General features: G+C 42.0%; 1 non-coding gene across 1 annotated transcript; it reads right to left on the minus strand.

The window, feature by feature from the left end:
* Positions 1–21,731: 21,731 nt before the first annotated feature.
* On the minus strand, positions 21,732–21,803 carry TRNAG-UCC (transfer RNA glycine (anticodon UCC)). The gene has a single exon. It is a non-coding gene; the product is annotated as a tRNA-Gly (tRNA).
* Positions 21,804–22,743: the final 940 nt, after the last annotated feature.

Consider the following 22,743-nt stretch of genomic DNA (forward strand, 5'->3'; position numbering starts at 1 on the left):
TTTGGATAGAAGAAAGAATTGCCTCTGTCATCTCATTATCCAATAAATGCCAAATACAAACAAATAAACCAAAAATTGCCATAATTAAAGAAATTACGCATAATATCTCTTGACTGCATCTGAATTGATATCCATGTCGACACATCTACCTTCGACATCTGTCAAACACAAAGCACCGTTGGACAATACTCTGGTCACGATATAAGGCCCTTGCCAATTTGGGGTGAATTTGCCTTTTGCCTCGACCTGATGTGGGAGGATCTTCTTCAATACCTGCTGCCCTACTTCAAACTTCCTGGGGCGCACCTTCTTATTATATGTTCTTGCCATTCTCTTCTGGTACAGCTGACCATGGCACACTGCTGCCAATCTTTTCTCATCTATCAGGCTCAACTGTTCCAATCGAGCTTTGACCCATTCATCATCATTAATCCCGGCTTCAGCGACAATTCGGAGGGACGGAATTTCGACTTCCGCTGGTATTACAGCCTCAGTTCCGTACACCAACAAATAAGGAGTTGTACCTATGGAAGTCCGGACAGTAGTGCGGTAACCCAACAAAGCAAAGGGTAATCTCTCGTGCCATTGTCTGGATCCTTCCACCATCTTTCGCAGTATCTTCTTGATATTCTTATTGGCTGCTTCGACCGCTCCATTCGCCTTGGGACGATATGGGGTGGAATTGCGGTGTGTAATCTTGAATTGTTGGCATACCTCTCTCATCAGGCTGCTATTAAGATTCGCACCGTTATCCGTGATGATCACTTTTGGGATCCCAAATCTGCAGATGATATGGGAATGGACAAAGTCCACCACTGCCTTTTTGGTTACTTATTTGAAGGTTTTAGCCTCAACCCATTTGATGAAGTAATCAATGGTCACTAGAATGAACCTATGACCGTTGGATGCTGCCGGCTCGATGGGCCCAATGACATCCATGCCCCATGCCATAAACGGCCAGGGTGCTGACATCGTATGTAACTCCGTTGGCGGAGAATGAATCAAATCTCCATGTATCTGGCACTGATGGCATTTTCTCACGAAAGTGATACAGTCGTGTTCCATGGTGAGCCAATAACACCCTGTTCGAAGGATCTTTCTTGCCAATACATATTCGCTCATGTGTGGCCCACAAATTCCAGCATGTACCTCTGCCATAACCGTCGTTGCTTGACTAGCATCTATGCATCTCAACAATCCCAAATCCGGGGTTCTTTTGTACAATATTCCTCCGCTGAGGAAGAAACCATTCGACAAACGCCGAAGGGCTCTTTTTTGGTCTCCAGAGGCATGTTCTGGATATATCCCCATTCTGAGGTATTCCTTGATATCATGAAACCAGGGTTCGCCATCTGCTTCTTCTTCTACGGCATTGCAGTAGGCGTGCTGATCACGGACCTGGATGTGCAGAGGATCAACATACATTTTGTCAGGGTGGTGCAGCATTGATGCTAAGGTGGCCAAGGCATCCGCAACCTCATTGTGAACTCTCGGGATGTGTTTGAACTTCACCGATCGAAATTGCTTGCTCAGATCATGCAAGCATTGTCGGTATGGTATGAGTTTTAGATCTCGTGTTTCCCATTCTCCCTGAATTTGATGTACCAAGAGGTCCGAGTCTCCCAAGACCAAGACGTCTTGGACATCCATGTCAGCAGCCAAGCGCAGACCCAGAATGCAAGCCTCATACTCGGCCATATTGTTGGTGCAATAGAAGCGTAGTTGAGCCGTAACAGGATAATGGCGTCCTGTTTCAGGAATGAGTACTGCTCCTATTCCAACCCCTTTTGCGTTTGCAGCTCCATCGAAGAAAAGCTTCCAACCTGGTTCCTCAGGTAATTCCAACTCATTTGTATGCATTACCTTTTTGTCAGGAAAATACGTTTTTAAGGGCTCGTATTTTTCATCAACGGGATTCTCCGCCAAATGGTCTGCCAGCGCCTGGGCTTTCATGGCCGTCCTCGTCACATAGATGATATCAAACTCTGTGAGCAGAATTTGCCACTTCGCCAACCTTCCCGTGGGCATAAGTTTCTGAAAGATATACTTCAATGGGTCCAAACGGGATATGAGATAAGTAGTATACGAAGACAGGTAGTGCTTCAACTTCTGAGCTACCCAAGTTAAGGCACAACATGTTTTCTCGAGTTGAGTGTACTTGACCTCATGTACTGTGAATTTCTTGCTAAGATAGTAGATGGCTTGCTCCTTCCTTCCTATGTCATCATGTTGCCCCAATACACAACCAAATGAATTTTCCAAGACCGTTAGGTAAAGAATTAAGGGCTTCCCCGGCTTCGGCGGGACCAATACGGGTGGATTAGACAGATACCCTTTGATTTGGTCGAAGGCCTCCTGACACTCTGCCGTCCAACCTACCGCAGCATCCTTTCTCAGCAACCGAAATATGGGCTCACAAGTTGCTGTGAGTTGGGCGATGAACCTGCTGATGTAATTGAGTCTACCCAGCAAACTCATTACCTCTGTTTTGTTCCTTGGCGGTGGCAAATCTCGGATGGATTCAATTTTGGATGGGTCTAACTCAATCCCCCGTCGACTGACGATGAATCCTAGCAGCTTTCCTGATGGAACCCCGAATGCGCATTTGGCCGGGTTGAGCTTGATATCATACCTTCGGAGTCTTTGGAAAAATCTCCTTAGGTCTGCTACATGGTCTTCCTGACGCCAAGATTTGATGATCACATCATCGACGTACACCTCGATTTCTTTGTGTATCATGTCGTGAAACACAGCAGTCATTGCTTGCATGTATGTTGCCCCGGCGTTCTTCAGTCCGAATGGCATTACCCGATAGAAGTAAGTTCCCCATGGTGTAATAAACGCTGTCTTTTCCGCATCCTCCTCGTCCATTAGGATCTGATGATAACCCGCATAGCAATCTACAAAGGATCCGATCTCGCGCCCAGCGCAATTATCGATCAAGATATGGATGTTGGGCAATGGAAAATTGTCCTTGGGACTTGCTTTGTTGAGGTTGCGGTAGTCGACGCACACCCTGATTTTTCCATCCTTCTTTGGGACTGGTACCACATTGGCCAACCACTCGGGATATCGAGTGACCCGAATGACCTTCGATTGCAACTGCTTAATCACTTCTTCTTTGATCTTTACACTCATTTCTGTTTTAAATTTCCTTAGTTTTTGCTTGACCGGAGGGTATGCCGGGTCAGTGGGCAATTTGTGAACCACTAAATTGGTGCTTAATCCAGGCATATCGTCATATGACCATGCAAAAACATCTTTGAATTCCATGAGGGTTTTGATCAATTCTTCTCTGACATTCGGCTCAATGTGGATGCTAATTTTGGTCTCTTGGACGTTATCAGCGTCTCCTAGATTCACAGCCTCAGTGTCATTTAGGTTAGGCTTGGGTTTCTCTTCAAATTGGCACAGTTCTCGGTTTATCTCTTCGAAGGCTTCACCTTCGTCACATTCAGATTCATCATCACAAACGACCTCTTGCATCATTGAGTCGGATTCAGATTGATTTATTAGACTAGGTCGAAGATCCGCTGTGCATGCCATGTCATTAGAACCAGTAAAAAGAGAACTGTTCAGAAAGAAAAAGAACAAAACAAAATTAAAATGGGACAAAAGAAAAGAACTTTATTAAACTTGCGGGATAAAAGGGTTCACACTTTTACAAAAACGAAAGTAAAATTTGGATTACACCCTTGAATAATCCGGACAAAACAAAACACACAAAACATAAATCAAAGCCTACTACCAAGACTCCCCTCGGACAGGAAGAGGAGTAACTGTCCAATTGTTGGTCTTGGCCTCAGGCCCCACAAACTGTATCTCTGCTCTGCTGGAACCTTCTCCAGCTTCCACCATACTGACATCCGCGAATAGCCTCTCAAAACTCTGATTCAGGTCTTCATTTATACCGATCAAAGGTCCTAGAATCTTTGGGACCGGTGACCCCTTGGCACTTGCTTTAACAAAAGACCTTGAGAGGCGTGGCACTGGTTTAGGCAGAAACCAGACCCTCTTCTTCATTTTTCGCGCTTGCTTCCTATCTGCTGCGGTTGGTTTGAACCCCAATCCGAAAGTTTCCAGATTTTTAGGAAGGGAGACAGGTTGGACAATCCCTTGAAGCTCGACTCCTAGGCCTTTTCCCGGCACAAATCCATTACCCAGCATTTCTGAGACCATCATGACTGTTGCGGCAGCTACCCTAGGGTGCGGGATGATTTATCCTTCAGGAATTTTGTTGGCCGACCATGTATCGAAAATCTGGTAGACCCAAGGACCTTTGTCATCAGCGGTCTCTATGAAAGGTACAATGGTTCCGCCCATGGTGCACGTTGTATCCTCGCCATGTAACACGACCTCTTGTCTTTCCCACTCGAACTTCACCATCTGATGTAGGGTGGAGGGCACCGCCTTGGCTACATGAATCCAGGGTCGTCCCAACAGCAGGTTATAAGATACTGTGGCGTCTAATACCTGGAATTCCATGGTAAACAGGACTGGACCGATGGTCAGTTCAAGTACAACATCCCCCACAGTGGCTGTTCCGTTTCCGTCAAACCCTCGGACACAGATACTGTTCTTGTGGATCCTTCCGTGGTCGATCTTTAACTGGTTCAAGGTAGATAGTGGGCAAATATTGGCGCTTGAGCCGTTATCCACCAATACTCGAGTTACCACCGAGTCTTCACATTTGACAGCTAGGTATAGAGCTTTATTATGCTCCGTACCCTCCACCGGCAGGTCATCATCTGAGAATGTTACCCTGTTCACCTCGAAAATCTTGCTGGCAATGGTTTCCAGGTGGTTTACAGAAATCTCACTGGGTACATGAGCTTCGTTCAATATCTTCAACAGGGCCCGACGATGCTCCTCAGAATGGATCAGTAATGACAACAGTGAGATCTGGGCCGGTGTTTTTCTCAGCTGCTCGACCACAGAATAGTCTTGTACTTTCATCTTCCTCAGGAACTCTTCAGCCTCTTCTTCGGACACAGGTTTCTTGGTTGCAACTGGGTTGGTTTTTCTTAGCTCTACCGGGGCAAAACATCGACCTGATCGAGTCAAACCTTGTGCTTCACAACTGACTTCTTCCACCTGTTTACCTTTGTACATCACCACCGCCTTTTCATATTTCCAAGGCACAGCCCTGCTGTCAATCATCGGCAGCTGAACCACAGGCTTTATGGTCACCAGTTCTCTACATACCCCTTTTAACACGACTGCCGGTGTGGGCGGGATCCCTGATATTACCAACTTGCTTGGCTCGGGTTTGCTTGTTATGGCGGACGGGCTCTTTCCCAATATCACTACCGGCTTGACGCCTTCTCCCTGCGACTGTACACTCGTTCCTCCACTGGTTGAGACTTCTTTCGGGGCGGCTTGGATCATCATCACTGTTTGTGAGGGTTTTCTCAATTCTCCTCCCTCACACACCAACTCAATCATGTGAGTTTCGTGGTGCGCTGGCAGTGGGTTTTGGTTGATGTTAGGAGCCTCCGGTGTCTGGACCTCGATCTTATTGGTGTCAATAAGATCCTGTATGGCATGCCTTAATTTCCAGCACTTCTCGGTATCATGCCCGAGCATCCCTGAACAGTATTCACAACTGATTGATCGATCCAAATTCTGAGGTGGGGGATTTTATTCTCGAGTCTAGACAGGACTAACCAAACCCAATTGCCTCAGCTTGTGGAACAAAGCGGTGTAGGTTTCTCCCAGCTCCGTGAAGGTTCTCTGCTTCCGCAACCTGTCATTCCTAGCATCTGGATTTCCCCGAAAACCTGCCCCTGAGGGGTTTCTATACGCCCTTAGTGGAGGGTAGGTGTTTTGTGGTGGTGCATATATGTTCTGGGGAGCCGGTGCGCGCCATTGAGGGCGAACCGGAGGCTGAGTGTATGCCTGGGCTTGGTGTACGGAACAATGTGGTTCTCGAGGTGGATAGAAATTTTGTGGTGGGTTGTATGGGTATTCTGACCTGTGAGGTATGGGTTGGTTGTAGTGTGGCCTGCCAGCCCTGGACCAACTGCCTGCCTCGATCGTGGCAACCTCTTCTTTCTTTCTTCTCAACGCACCTCCCGTGCCGTTTTGAATAGCCTGGGTTGTGGCCTTGAGTGCCGAATAGTTCAAGATCTTGTCAGACCTCAAACCCTCTTCTATCATGACCCCTATCTTGACCACCTCGTTGAAAGATTTTCCAACCGTTGTCACCAAGTGACCAAAGTAGGTTGGATCCAATGTCTGCAAAAAATAGTCCACCATCTCTCCCTCTCTCATGGGAGGATCGACTCTAGCTGCTTGTTCTCTCCAGCGGAACCCGAACTCGCGAAAACTTTCCCCGGGTTTCTTCCCAGTTCTCAATAATGTGAGACGGTCAGGGACTATCTCGAGATTGTACTGGAAATGACCTGCAAAAGCCTGCGCCAGATCATCCCACGTGTACCACCTGCTGGAATCCTGCCTGGTATACCATTCTAGTGCAGATCCGCTCAGACTTTGGCCGAAATAAGCTATCAACAGCTCATCCTTGCCGCCTGCCCCTCTCATTTTGCTACAGAATCCCCGCAAATGTGCCATGGGATCACCGTGCCCTTCATATAAATCAAACTTAGGCATCTTGAACCCAGCCGGGAGTTGGACGTCTGGGAAAGGGCACAGATCTTTGTATGCTACGCTGACTTGATTGCCCAATCCGTGCAAGTTCCTGAAGGACTGCTCCAGGCTTTTGAACTTTCTCAACACTTCATCCTGTTCAGGGGCCTTAACCGGCTTCTCAACCTCTGCCGGTACTTCCAAATGTGGATTGTAAGCCTGTGGTTCGGGGGCATGAAACGTAGGCTCGGGGGGATAGTATTGTGTATCGTGAGCCTGAAACAATGGCTCACTGGTCGTCCTTTGCAAAGGGGCTGATGTTGGTCCCACAAAAATGGGAATATTGGGTGTTGGGAGAGGTTGATGGGGTGGTGGAGCTTGGGAATCATGAGGGCTTCTTTCTTGATGATAAAGGGGATTTGGACGGCTTGTGGAAGGGCCAGAGTGAGGGTATTCCGGCATGTGTCCCAGTGTTTCAGGGCTCTTTTGTGTTTTGGCTAGGGCTAGCTGCATTGCATTCATCTCTAGTCCCATCCTTTCAATCTTTTCCATCGCTTCTTTTAGCAACTGGCTCATTGGCCTTTCTTCCTCATTACTATTCTCTGAAGTAGTCATGCTTGTTGCTACCGGTCCTTTGGATCTGGTTTGGTAGGAGTGTGTTGCCAGAGTTCTTTAACAACTAACTTGTCTGGTATAGACAACAACAAACTTTGTTAGCGTTAGAGTTTAACAGATTTGATCATAACACATAGAGGATGCAATGCACCTAGGCATTTAACCGTTTCTACATGCTTTGCTTCAAACAACATGCGTCATCCCGGTTTGCTCATTCGTCCCTTTAAAGTATTTTGGGAAACCCTGTGTTTTATTTTATTATGTATTTTCTTTTCTCTCTTTATTAAAAGCGGTCGAATATTATGAGGATTGCCTACGTATCACGTCCCCGCGTGAATCAGACCAGGCGTAGTTCTGCCTCAAGGTAAAGACATACAAAATTCTTGTGAAATCATTGAATTCATTCTCAAAATTTTGCTATTACAAATTACTTCAAACAAAAAATAGCAACAATACAGACTCCACGGTTCTTTGACCCTATTTGATTAAAGGAAAAATAGAAAACAACATATGGGAATGCAACAAAGCCAAGTGACAGGATTTCGACCACGGATTAATTTTCCAACTTAGGGATCCACGAGGCATCATTCGGCCTTTTCGCGGCTCTAGGTGTGAGGTCTTTCTGCAAGCCTTTTAATTCATTCATGATCCGGTGGACGCCGCCCATGACGGAAGCAAGAAGGGTCTTCCGGGGCATTTGCTCGCATGCCAGGCATTTCATGTAGATGTAATGCCCAATTTCGTCGATCCTTCCTCGGATGTCGTCCCTTTCTGCGAACAACTGCCTTATCTGTCGGCTCTTTACTCCTAGCGTTTGTGCATTGGTGGCGAGCTGATCCTGGAACATCTCCATTTGCCTTTCCATCCTGGTCATTGCATTGTAATAGCGTCTTCTATCGGCTTGGGCATCTTGTGTTTGCTTGAAGATCCGCTCTTGCAGAGCGGAATTCGTTTCCTTTACCGTTTTGACGCTCAGTTCACAATCCCTCATGACTTGCTGTAGGCGCTTCCTCCGGGCCATTGTACCCTTTTCCCACTTGGTCCGCAATCTTGTTGTGCTAGCCTTGGCTCTTTCCAAATCTTCCTGGCATTCCGCAACCTGATCCTTTAACTCTGCTATCAATCTTTTATCCGCCCGGCTTCTCAGCTGGTTATCAACCTCCTTTTTCATCCTCCGGATCTGAGCTTTGAGGATCTCGCCTTCTCTGATTAATTTTTTCTTTTCTCCCTTGTGGGCAGCAGACTGTAATTGGCATTCAAACCTCATATCCTGAACTTGTTGCTTCAGTTTACCTGTTTCGGCAAGATATTCCCGCTCTTTGGCCAACCAGCCCCACTGCTCTTGTGAAGATTTGGCAAATTCTTGCAGGTGAGGTCTTTTGGTCGGCCTTCCAGATGATGTCTCCCCTTTGTACCAGGCCTGATACCCGGGCGAAACTTCCCCTTTTGCCCGATTCATTACACAAGTATTTGCTTCTAAGTATTGACATTGGCTCCAAATTTGACGAACCCTTGCTTCAGGAAACTGGCCGTCGGGACTGATCTCGATTACCTGGATGCTCAGATCCTCGTCTTTCGGCACTATCTGATACCTCCCAAGTTGCCTTAAAACCCGATGCGGCGCGTATGGTTGAATGCTCTTAAGTCCCATTAAGAGAAAATGGGGCCTGGCTGCTGGCATGTATATGACTTCGTCGATCGGTAACCATCCTAGCGCCCACTGTATTTGACTGGCGTTGAGGGTATGGAAATATGAGGTCCATGCTGTGACTCCTTCCGGTAGGTAGGTCTCATTAACTCTGGTATAGAACTCCTCTATGCAGGTCTTTTCAGCGGATCCATGGCTCAGAAACTGGGCTCGGTGACATAGGTGTTCGGTCATCCACATTTGCAACAACAAATTGCAACCCTCGAAAAAGCTTCCTCCGGCTTTGCAAGACGTGAGAGCCCGGAACATATCAGATACTATCATGGGCGCCAACGTACTATCTCTCTGTGTGAGCAACGTACTGACGACCCCTGCTATCTTTATGTCAATATTCCCGTCTTTTCTTGGGAATACTAAGAGTCCTAAGAAAGTTATCATGAAAGCAATCCGTCTATGTTCTTCCCACTTTTGACGATTACTTTTGCTGCACAACTAGTTTTCTGGCTTGTCGAATCCTCCTATGTGACCATATCTTTGATATATGAAACTCATGCTGCAAAAACCTTTCGCCAAGTCAGGGTTATGAATTGTTCTGACTATCTTTAAGGAGTCCAGAAACCGGTGTATTGCTACAGCTCTTGGAGCAATCAGATATTTGTGCCTCAAAAGAGTCTCAGCGCTGCCGATATACCCTGCTATTTCTTCTAAAGTTGGAGTAAGTTCAAAGTCAGAGAAATGGAAGACATTGTGCGCAGGGTCCCAGTGGGGGACTAGTGCCCTTATGATATCTCCTCGTGGCCTGATATCCAATAAACCCGTGAGGCCTTTCAGATACTTCTTGATTTCGTCATGCCCTTCTTTGCCTAAATCATTCCACCAGAGCCGCAATTGGAGGGGGATTTTATTCATGATTGAAAAGGGTTCATTTGGAGTCGTGCTCATTCTGCACATTTATTAATAAGATTTTAACAAGCGAAACTTATTTTGATAACAAAAATATATGCGATTTTTCTCGAAAGGATTTCTGAACACGACCTCTCAGCACTTCATGAACGAAGATTTTAAGGTTGTGTGAGAAAAACGTGTGGCCGTTTGTACCAAGGTAGCCTTCCGAAGTTCCTTTCGGGAACATTTGTCTATTTTTGACATAAGCGGCATCACCCGGACTTGTTTATGACTCTTTAAAATTTGACATATTCGTTTTTGCTATTTTTGTAAAAGGGGGAGGTTACATCACTAGACTTATTTATGACAAAAATTAGAAATCTTTGACATGTTTTTTTTCTTTTCCCCTTTTTTTTTATTATATTTTCATTTTTCTTATTTTCGAAACAACTGAAAACTTTCTAAAAAAAAAAGTCGATAATGGAAAATATTCTTGGATTATTTGTTTTGAAAATTGGGATTCTAAAAACTTTTGGCAAGACAAATGTTCTTGCAATAGATAAAGATATATATTCATTTTTGGAAATAAAACTTTTGGATAATATATGCATTATATATTTGTGACAAATAATGAAAGACCCCCTTTTTTCTTTTCTTTTTTATTATTATTATTATTATAAAACCCATTTAGAAATAAGACTCTTTTTGATTTTTATTTTTATAACAAGACAAACTGTATATTTCTATATTTTCCGAAAAACAAAAACAGAACCACGATTCTTTTTTCCCTTTACCTTTAATAAAACAAACTAATAAGACGTTTTTTTTTCTTCTTTTTCAAAATTTTGGCAGAGTTTTGACAGTATTTGGGTATTGGGTTTTTTCAAAAATAAACAATCAATTCCCTAACCGCTATTTCCTTTTTTTCAATTTCACAATATTCATAATATTCAAACACCGGTCAGCATGCGGGCACGAGACAAATAAATGCACGGAAAACAAATAGGATGCATCAGGATGGCCTTTTCATATCAGGTTGCTAGTCCTAGACGGACCCAACCCCTGTGTTGAGTCCCCTAAGTCAAATGCAACGTGATGCAAATAAGCGTTCCTACTAGGGATCCGGCATGAAGTCACGTTATTCTATGTTCAAAACCTGGGTCGGTGTTCTAGACAGTGTACCCGAGCGGACAACTCGAGCTGAGGAAGGAGCTCCTTTCCGGGAACCAAAAGGCCAGCCGGCTTAGAAACTTTCCGAGCCTCTTTTATTCAGGGTATGACACTAACAGAATAGGGAGTCTCAACCAGTAAGCACATCCCCGGAGGTAAGAAGAGAAAGGTTTCGGCACAGTTTATATACAGTTCAAATAATATCAAAGCGGTAAAAGCAGCATTTAGCACATTAGGCTCAAAACACGTAATAAAATCAGATAACAAATAAAGCCAAATAATAACAATTATTCTAAGCTCGAATTCTTAACCCTGAACCAGTGGTTCTGGGTCATTTATAATCCCCAACAGAATCGCCAAAGCTGTCACACCTCCTTTTTACGCACCCGCGAGGGCGCAAGGGAGTTTTTTCCAATTAAAGGACAATCGAAACAGGATTTGTTTATTTATTTCAGAGTCGCCACTTGGGAGGTTTAGGGTGTCCCAAGTCACCAATTTTGATCCCGAATCGAGGAAATGAATGACTCCATATTACAGTCTGCGTACCAGAAATCCGGATAAGGAATTCTGTTAACCCGGGAGAAGGTGTTAGGCATTCCCGAGTTCCGTGGTTCTAGCACGGTCGGTCAACTGTTATATTCGGCTTGATTATCTGATTTTATAAAAATATGAAATTATGTGCCAATTTTATCTTTTAACCGCTTTTGTCATTATTAATATTTTTACAAGGAATTCCAACGTCGCGAAAACATACCTCGAATCACGTTACATCAATGTACACGTGATTATTGACATATTTCGACTCGGTTGAGATTTGGAATTGGGTCACATAAATGTGCACCCGAGTTAAGGAAAATAAATTATTAAAGGCGTGCTTAAAGCAACTAGCGTGTTGTTATTTTGGGGAAAAGCCATGAAATTCGCTTAAACGGCATGTCCCGAATTCTAAGTATTTTATATATATACATTTAGAGGGCCCCGCACTTTGTACATTTTTGTTTGTCGAGGCTCATCTCATTCCTTATGAAAAGAATTTGCAACGTCATGGAAATGCATCTCAGACCACGCTACAATCAATGTACCCGTGGTTAGAGACACATTTCGATTCCGTTGAGATTCGGATTTGGTTCACATAAATGTGCACCCGAGTTTAAGGAGATAACATTATTAAGTACGCGCTTAAAGAGACTATCGCGTTATTATTCTGGGAGGGCCGTGAGATTTGCTAAACGACCCATCCTGGAAACTGAATGCTTCGATAATATACATTTAACGAGGGCCCCGCTGCTTGCGCGTTTTTATTTATTTGTCGAGGCTCATCTCGTTCTTATTTAAAAGGGTATCCTATAGCAACTACGTTTCTTGTCGCGTTTGTCTCTACTAATCGAAAACAGTAGATAGTCCTAATTAATTACATGCTTGCAGGTTATCTATAACAGAATTCCGAGTGCTTGCGCAAAATCAGAAGCACGGCCACGTACACAGTCAGCCGAGCAAAATTAAAGGCCCAAATCCAGCCCACGCGTGATGGGCCAGACCTGGGCCACTGCTTGTTCGATGCAGGCCTGCTTGGTCTGTTTTGACCTGGGCTCGACCTTCATGAGGTTGAGATTGCAAGTTTTGTGTTCTTTGTCTTAACAGGTGGTTTACTAGTTATATGAGACCATTAATCAGAAAAGGGAGAACTTAGCCAATGATGTACAGTTTTCATGCTTGGCATACATTACAGCACATATTACAAAGTAAACTAAGTCTGAGATGCAACCTATTTCATTGAGAAATTTTCACCTATCAGCATACATATGTAAACTACCATTTAGCTAATCTATATTGATATACACTGGGCATACAGGCTGCTTCTATTGTCAACACAGGAACGAAAATTATCATACAGTACATGATATTTAATATAACAATCTACGTATGAAAATCAACTTCAGGTCTTTTCTTTTTGCATTCATGCTCAATGTTCCAATTACATTTGATAGTGCATTGGTTGTGTACCCGGTATAGAGGACAAAAGAAGAAAGGAATGATCAGCTGGGCAATATGCAACAAACACAGCAGCAGCAGATACACAGCAACAACACAGCAACAAACCAACAATCACAAGTGTTTTCCACAGTCCACAGACAACCAGCAACAATTTCCAGAACAAAGAAAACCAGCAGATGGTCGAGCACCAAACAAGTAATCCCAGAAGAGAGTAATGAATCAACAGAAGTAACAGGGTGTTCGATGCAGCAACACCAGCAGTTCAACAATCACAAGCAGCTCAATCAGTGCAAACAACAGAACTTGGCCAAGACAGCTTGACCAATATGAACTCTTATGTAGCTTTCAGACAGTGTTTGGTTACAGTGTTTACTGGAAATTTCCTTATGTTTTCAGTTTTCTTTAAACTCACAAGACCTCTCTCAAGACTAAAAATTCCAGCCCTTTTTGAGTTCTGAAATGGCCTATTTATAAGCCAAACGACCCAGTGCAGCTAAGCTGCCTGGATCCTCCTACTTGCAGACTGCCCATACCCTTTAAACCCATGCTTAAGCATCTTTTGATGCCAGCCCTTTTTGTTCCCCACGCCTGGCTTTTCTTTAATCAAGAGTTATGGGTTCATTTAAGTATTCATTTTAAACCCCCATACTATTGTGTCTTGTTCCCCATTGGTATTAGTTTAATCCCAAATTAGTACCCTACTTGTCAGCTCATTTAAACTAATCATTTTTGTTCTTTTCAAACCCCAGACTACCCCTGTTAGCCCTTGATTATTACTGTCCTGCATCACTACAGCCTCAGGACATTTTGAACTTCTGAAAGTTCCATTTCAGAACTGCCCTAGCCTGGTCCTTTTAATTGTTTACAATGCAGTTACAAACTAGCATTCATAGATAATGTCCAACATTCAAATCACAATACAGGTCCATTCAGTCAAGTGAGGTTGTACGTATTAGAGTATTTGAACATTTAGTCATAGGAAGTTAATCGACGACATTCATCAAGTCGACTATACTAATTATAACAGGTAACAATCAGTCGCTCATATAAACAATACGTACATGGACCTAAAGGGCTTCGGACAACTTTGGTCAATCACTGGGAACCTATATAAATTATTCATGCGACGACTATCCTAATCGGACATGCTTATCATAGGATACATTCAAATCATACACAGAAAACAATCGACCAAATAAAAGGTCTTTGACAGAGATGGAAGAAATTAAGAAAACTATCAGAAAATAACAAACAATCACAACAAGGCATGCTAATGACTTAATTAGCAGTTGAATAAAACAAAAGGGAAATAAAACTTACCGAAAAAATGTCTAAACCAAACTGAACCAAAACTGACTCAACTTTGACCATTTGAGGCCGAACAAACTTTAATCAGGGTGTTCTCACACGAGAACACCTTGATTAAGGTCTATTAGACCTCAGACCCCTGTCAAGACTGGCCGGATTCCACAGGTTCATGTGTTCTAGGGTCTGGATTTTCAGATCTGGTTTTTTAGAAGTTGTGGGTAGATTCGGACCAAACCAAGCTTGGTTTGGTCACGAGGGAAGTCATGGGAGTGTCTGATACAAAGATGGTGAGGTTTGGTATAGATCGAGTTTTGTCTCGAATCTTCAAATCCAGATTCGAGACGATAGGAGGTGATTTGAGGTACATGGTTAGTGGATTCGTGTTCAGGGTGGTTGGATGCTTCAGGGGTGTGAAAGGGGTGGTCATCGGCGTTCATGCCGCCGGGTTCTGGTGAAAGGGAAACTAGGGCGGCATTAGGGTTTGGGGGTTTCAGGGCTTGGGGAAGGAGATTACTGAAGGGGGGGTTCGGATAGGGGGCGTGGGGTGAAGGGCCAAGTTTATATACGGAAGGGGAAGGGAGATTGGAGCCGTTAGATCAAGTGATCTGAACGGCTTAGATCTATTGGTGGGTAACAGGACGGGGTCGTTTGGTATGGGAACGGGGTCGTTTTGGTTTAGGTGAGGGGTTGGGTTGAACCGGCTAAATAGGTCGGGTCCTGAGGGAAGCCAGGGACCATTGGATCAATGAGGTTGGACGGCTCAGATCAACTTGCCTGAAACGACGTCGTTGAGGTGAGTTGAACAGCCTGATCTGGACCGTTCATTTGAATCAGATCAACGGCTTCAATAGGGACGCCGATACGGCGTCGTTTGAATCCGTGCTTGGGCAGGCTCGTCTTGGACTGGATCAGTGCTTTGGTTTTGGGCCTCGTTTTGGGGCCCAATCAGATTTTCCTTTCCTTTTTTTTTTAATTCAACAAATTAAACAAAAATTCCTAAAACAATGTAAAAATTAAAATTAAAATAAACTTACACACATATTGGGTGACACCTACAACAATTAACACACACATATTAGAATTTTAAAAATGGTTAAATCACAGCCTAGAGTAAAAGCTGCATATTTTGTGAATTTCCATTTAAAAACCGAATTACGGTCCGATTACACACGGCATACTTATTGTATTTTTGTTTGATAATATTCAATTAAAAATGGATATAAACACTAAGGACTACCAGCACATGTCACATAAAAATTGAAAATTTGTACGGCGAGGCCATTTGCAATTATTTTGATTTCTTTTGGAGTGATTGTTCGTGAAGCAAAAATCACGTGCTTACACCTTCAACTCCACTGGTGCCATACGATACGGCGGAATAGAAATGGGCTGAGTGCCTCGCACCAGGTCAATACCAAAATCAATATTCCTATCCGGTGGCATGCCCAATAGGTATACAAGAAACACATCGGGAAAATCCCTCACAACTGGAACAGAATCAATACTGGGAGTCTCAACACCGACATCTCTCACTAAGGCTAGATACGAAAGACAACCCTTCCCAACCATACACTGGGCTTTCAAGAATGAGATCACTCTATTGGGAACATAATAAGTCACACCTTGACACTCAATTCGTGGCACACCTGGTATAGCGAATGTGACTGTCTTAGCATGACAGTCAAGAATAACACGACATGGAGATAGACAATCCATGCCCAAAATGACATTAAAATCCATCGTACACAATAATAAAAGATCCACACGGGTCTCCAGACCCCCAATAGTCACCACACATGACCGTTACACATGATCTACAATAACAGTATCGCCCATCGGGGTAGATACACGAACAGATGAAGCAAGAAACTCACGAGGCATACCCAAATAATGAGCAAAGTATGATGACACATATGAAAAGGTGGAATCGAGATCAAATAATACAAAGGCATCTCTGTGGCAGACTGAAACAATATCCGTAATTGTAATAACAGCATCTGAAGCAATAACATCAGGTCTGCCCGAAAGTGCATAGAAACGGGCTTGACCGCCATCTAATCGACCTCCCCCTCTGGGGCGACCCCTAGCTAACTGGGCGGGTGGTGGTGAAGTAACTGGTGCTAGAGCCGATGACTGATTCACCCACACACCTCAAACTAGAACCAACATAGCACATAACCGTGCAATCGACTAATTAATAGTGGACTCTCCCACTTGGATTGAAGTCATAGAACAAAACATACACAATAACTCATAACGCATATACTTTATTGTTGCTATAATACCATAGTGAGATTAAACTTAATCCTTCATAAGCTCGTGGAACATAAACCATCGGGTACTTTATATCTTCTGCAAATCTCGCATTCACTCTCGTAGTAGTCAAGCCTACTCTCTTTAGAAACCCAAATTCGAATTGTACAACATATATTTCCCTGGTAACAGAGATCTTCCAATAAATGACACAAGGGATTACGCAAACTTCAGAACAATCCGCAGGAGATAACCCCACATGTTTTGCCTCAAACTAATATTTTTGTATACCTTCCACCATCATAAATATTACGCAGTCACTTACTCCACTCCCAACTAGGAAACATGGAAAGATTCTTCACACACCCATAACTCGGGGCTATACCTCAAATCAAGATGAAAATCGAGCACCTAATAGTCCTCCTATCCTCCAGCAGACCCTTCTCGTTGCTTCCAAATCACATGAATACATCTTGCGGTCACATCACATTCATCACGTAACTATCTAGTCATCACCTCCCTTAATAGGGACACAACAGAACCTATGGATCCAGAAACACGCTCTCACGAAATCAATAGCTCAGGGATCAAACTATAGGCAAAAATCTGGCCTCGAGTCCTCCAGACTGGCCCAACATCAACGAACAGAGATCACATATCTATGAGGCCCCATGAAAACTTGTACTCAAAACCTAGTAGCTCGTGGTGTCAAGTCCCGAATATGTGTTAGGAATGTGTAAAATCCTTTGCGGCGAGCTTGTGAGCCGTGGTTCAAACCCTTTGTACTGATCTAGCATTAAAAAATCAAGAATCAAAGTTTTCCAAAAGAGTGCTATTATGCGGTCCAGAATGCGGTCACAAATCAAGTATGAGGACCGCATTTCTGTCGCAAAGTGAGCCGGGATGTTAGTCAAAATTTAGGTCAAATGCCATCCATTATGCGATTGCATAACTGTATGTGTACCGCATTTCTGCCGCAAACCCAAATAGAATGTTTAGAGTTTTAGAGCACTTTCGCGGTCCATTATGCGGACCACATTTCCTCTTTGCAATCGCATACCTAACTCGGGGCTCCAATTTTTCTAACTTTTAAACTCGACCCCTTCTTCAATAAAACACCCCTAACCCTCATTTTAACATATTTTCTGAACAAAACTAGAGAGAGGGAAGAGGGGATTATTGAGAGATAAAGTCCTACCTTCATCAATTTGATTCTTCAAAGTCACTCGAGTCGGAAAATTTCAAGTAATTGTCTTTATCTCCGTTCTTGCAGGTAAAATCTCCAACCCTTTTTCATTTGTTTTCAGATTTAAAAAAAAGGGATTCTCATGCATTGATTCTTGAAAATGGAAGTTAAAATACACACGCATGTCCTTTAAAACCTAAAATCTAGTAAGAGGAATTGGGTAGAAGTAAAGATTTGCAAAAGAGGGGTTGATGACCTAAGTATGTTCGGGTTGAGTTTGTGAACTTCAATTCTAAGTTATATGTGTTAACTTGTGAACTAGATTGATGGTACTAGGCTGTTGGTGAATTGAAAGTAGAAGTTAAAAAGGGGATTCAACTCCAGGTATGTATGGCTAACTTTAACCTTCGTAAAGTCACCTTGTTTGGTGTACGAGTAATTGGTATGTGTTACTTATGTGGACTATTTGCGAACTCTTGTGATTAATATGCCTTAAACGTTGTTGGTTAAGTCTCCCAATATAATGGTGTAAGTAAATGGCAACAAACCAAGTGTGTGTGTGTGTGAATGTGTTTATGTGGTAAGAGCTGTGTAATAAATGATGGAAAGAAATCGTAATTGATGCAATTGAAACAACTGTGGTAATATCATATGTGACTTGTCGCGGGCAATTATCGTTGTGACTTAAAATTGTATACGGGTTGTTGCATATGATGGAAATGGTATTGATGTTTATAAAAATTCTTTGTGAATTGTTGTTGTTGTCGTGTGAAATGTGATTGTCCGGTAGGATCGGGTTGCGCGCCACAACATGAAGTTATAAGGTGTGGGTTATGGTGATAAGGGTGGCCGAGGTAATAAGGTTGGAAAAGTGATCGAAATCACTATTGAAATGAAAATATGTGAAAGTTGTGAAATCATTGATATGATGAATTAATGTTGAAAGGGGAAAAAGAGAGATTGTGGAACTTGTTTGCCCTTGGTTGTTCCTTTCTTGTGCATTTGATTGTTGATTCTATTACCGTTTGTTATCTGTGTAATGATTGATTTTACTTGGGGTAAAGTTTGTTCATACACACCAGTACAATTCAAATGTACTGACGTCCCTTTTGCCGGGGGCGCTACATTCGTGTTATAATTGTAGGTGGTTCCATAGCAGGTACTACAGTCCACTGACAGTAGCACTCCTCCACTTTCCGTCAGTTGTATTGGTGAGCCGTTTTTCCTCTCAGGGCCCTGCGTGGCTCATGTCGCTTTTCCTCCCGGAATCTTATTTTGGTATTTGCATAAGGTATAGTCGGAGCCTTGTTACCGGCAGGTATTGTAACACTCTTTTGTATCCCTAGAGGCTCCGTAGACAGGAAATGTGGGTTATGTACTTATGTATTTTGGGTAGTATAACTTGTAAACCACGCTAAGTAACTATGTATGTTATGTAAATCTCGTAAGAATGTGTTTAAATTTATAAATGGCTATTTCACTTGATTAATGGGTAATGGAAACGCGGGGTAACACGTGGAATAGGAAAGTCACCCAGGTACGCTTGGCTGGGGCTACCCGGTCGAGGGTCGGTCGCGCCCCTCGGTTTTGGGGTATGACAATTACTCCCCATGAACATCGGAACCCGGACTTTCTCCGCGGAGGAAAAAGGGGGCATGACAGGTTCCCTATCTAATTCTTAATAGTAAGTTTGTTAGATCATCAAACATAAGGCAAAGACATTGAAACCCCATTAATTCTCGATCTGCCTTACAACATTAGTATTGCCGGTGGTAGGGATGTGCAAACTTGTTACCTACTGTGGTAGATCATAGGAGCGTATCCCACTGGAAGGTTGTATAAGCGTGACATGGAGCAGATATCCACACCTATTCAGCACTCCAGGTATGATTCTAGACCCGTTTGAGGACAAATGTTTATTTAAGAGGTGGAGAATGTAATGACCCGGCCGATCATTTTGCTTTTTAGATCCTTGTTCCCTAATTAAGACTCCCCGTATGTGCATTTACTATTTTGTGACTTACGGGGATGGTTGGTTTGAGTTTGGAAGAGTTCGAATTAAAATTTAAATACTTAGTTCCTTAATAGTGGCCCATAATGGCCAAGTTTGACTTGAGTCAACATTTTTAGTAAACGACCTCAGAATCAAGATTTGACGGTTCCAAGAGGTTCGTATAATGATTTGGGATTTGGGCGTACATTCGGATGGGGTTCCGGATGTCCCGGGAACATTTCAGTGCTTAATGATAAAAGTTGGCGCCTTGAAGATTTTTTAGTTCTTTAAATTTGGTTTGGAGTAGACTTTGGTGTTATCGAGTCAATTTGGGATTCCTATTATATTATTGATTAATTTATATAGTACTTGGCTAGCTTCGAATTGTTCGGCACCGATTTGAGGCTTTAGAGTGAATTTGTGGACCGAAAAGTGAGCTTTGGGACGAGGTAAGTCTCTTGTCTAACCTTGTAAGAGGGAATTTATCACATAGGTGTTTTAAGTTACTATTTGCTACTAACTATAGGCGCTATGTACGTACGAAGCGACGAGAGACCGTGCGTAGCTACAAATCATGCTGATGTCCGGATAGTTTTAGGACTCTATCATGAAATACTTATATTGTTTGCACTCTACTTGTTAATTTAAGTGCTTAAATTATATTGAAACTTGATAAATGATTCGGAATGACCGAACTTCACTTACTTGAGTTTTGGCGGGTTATATGACCGTTGGTAGAAATTGTGCCTCCTTGTATATTAGTCTTGTAGTAGTCGTTAAATCGGAGTTCGTAGAGTATTCTCTCTTCTTGTGGAGCGGGCCAAACGCCTCTGCAATATAATAGATGCATCTATGGTTCACGTCGGCGACCCTCGGTAGTGTAAATATTATTCTGGATCGGGTCGTACGACCTTAGCATAAATTGTGCATGATAATGCTCGGAGTCCGATTACACTTGATACTACTTTCATGACTTGAGAAATTACAATTTACTTGATGGCCAAAATTTGTTGAAATTAGTGTGTGCTAATTGGAGATTTTAAATTGACTTCTACTTAAAGAATCACTTATTTACTGTTTGTTATTGTGTTATTATTATTGATGTATTCCATGCCTATTTAGAATTTTCGTATTTTATTAATTGGCCCATAGTAAGTGTCGATATTGACCCCTCGTCACTACTTTTTCGAGGTTAAACTAGATACTTACTAGGTACATGTTGTTTATGTACTCACGTTACACTTCTGCACTAATCGTGTAGGATTTGAGACAGGTGCATCTGGCACTCAGAGGCGCGTACCACTGTTACCCCGAGGCATAGTGGTGAGCTGCTCTCTGCATTCGTTTTGCAGCACCCCCAGTCTCTCTTTTGTATTTATTTTATGTCTATCTTATTCCAGACAGTAGTATAAGAGGTTTTGTATATTCTACTAGTAGCTCATACACTTATGATACCGAATTTTGGAAATATTTTAATTTATGATTTTGAGTATTAAATTCACTGTATTTACTCTCTCATTTGTTTATGCGTTTACTTTACTATAAATCTCTACTAATCATTCTCTTAGTACATAAAATCAACTATTTTAAAATTATTAAAAAGAACAAATACATGACTAGTTTAGCGTTGGCTTGCCTAGCGCGACGTTGGGCGTCATCACGGCCTATAGTGGAAATTGAGTCGTGAGAATTATAAAATAGCATCAATGACTTTATTTCGAGATCACATGATGAACAAAACTAAGTAGTGAGCAAATTCCATTTACTAGTGCTGCTTATACAAGTGGCTGCTATGCTCTTTGACTAACCCGCTTGTATAAAATTTTGGGTCTGCCACTGAAAATGATTCATTTTTATTCTATTTTATTTTATTTTTCTGTGGATATTTTACATAAATCCATTTTCGTGGGATTTGCTTCTTTTTTTTTAACTCATCTTATGCGGTTGATATCTCTAACCTGAAGTCAGTTTCCATTTTCTTGGGTTTTGTATATGTGGATGTTAAAAGCTTTTTGTTTAGAGATACTACTTGGTAAGTAGCATTAGTTATTGTTTCTGTTTAATGATCATAAAAAAGCTACATAAAATTTTGCGTCTGCCGGGAGTCGAACCCGGGTCTATTGCTTGGAAGGCAATTATCCTAACCGTTGGACTACAAACGCTTGTTGTCCCCTGCATTTATTTGTAAGAACTTAAGGGACATCTGAAACAAAGATAAACTGTTATAGAAAAATTAACTCAAATAATCGTCTACTCAAGCGCTTAAACTTAAAACAGACGGTGAAGTCAATATATATATATATATATATATATATATATATATATAATCATGTGTTAGAAAAAGTAAACAATAAATTCAACTACCTATTTATGCAAAGATCCTATTATTATATGCCTTACTAGTAAAAACAAACCGCCGCGCGGCCTTCTTATTTTTTTTTTTATTGGAGTTTCCTACTCAAATTTTTTTAATATAGAGTTACAGTGTTGCGATATACCTAAACTAATTCTTTTTTGGAAAGATTAGAGGCTCTTAAAAATTAAAATGAAGATAGTATATTCAAATTTATCATTAGTGGGGTTGGAGCTACAAACTTTAATATTTTTCCTCCTTTTTTTCCCAGATGGTTTTGCTGGGAAGAGACTTTATATAAAAGAAATTAAAAAAAAAAATTCTTAGACAGTAAAATAGTTTGTAATATCTTAGAGAGTGAGAATAAAAGTTAAGCGATAATAACTATATACATTCAAATATTATTGCATGCCCACAACGGTTTACCAGTTTATTGGATGTGTATTTGGAATAAAAAATTGTAGTGGAAACAAAACTAATTAATCTTTCATAATTATATTAGCAAAAAAAAAAATCTTTCATAATTATAGTCTTCTAAAATTCTTAAAAAATAGTATTAATGTAAATGTATCATTAAGTCCTATAACTACATATAAAAGATTACTCCATCCGGTCCACAATAAGTGATCAATTTGTTTTTTTTATTTTGGTCCAAAATAAGTGTCAATTTATATAATCAAGAAAAAATTCAATTTGTTTTTACAAAATTACCCTTATGTACATATCCCTAAAAAGTTTTCTTACTCCTC

This window comes from Nicotiana sylvestris, chromosome 11, assembly GCF_000393655.2.
Source record: "Nicotiana sylvestris chromosome 11, ASM39365v2, whole genome shotgun sequence".
Classification (NCBI taxonomy): Eukaryota; Viridiplantae; Streptophyta; class Magnoliopsida; order Solanales; family Solanaceae; genus Nicotiana; species Nicotiana sylvestris.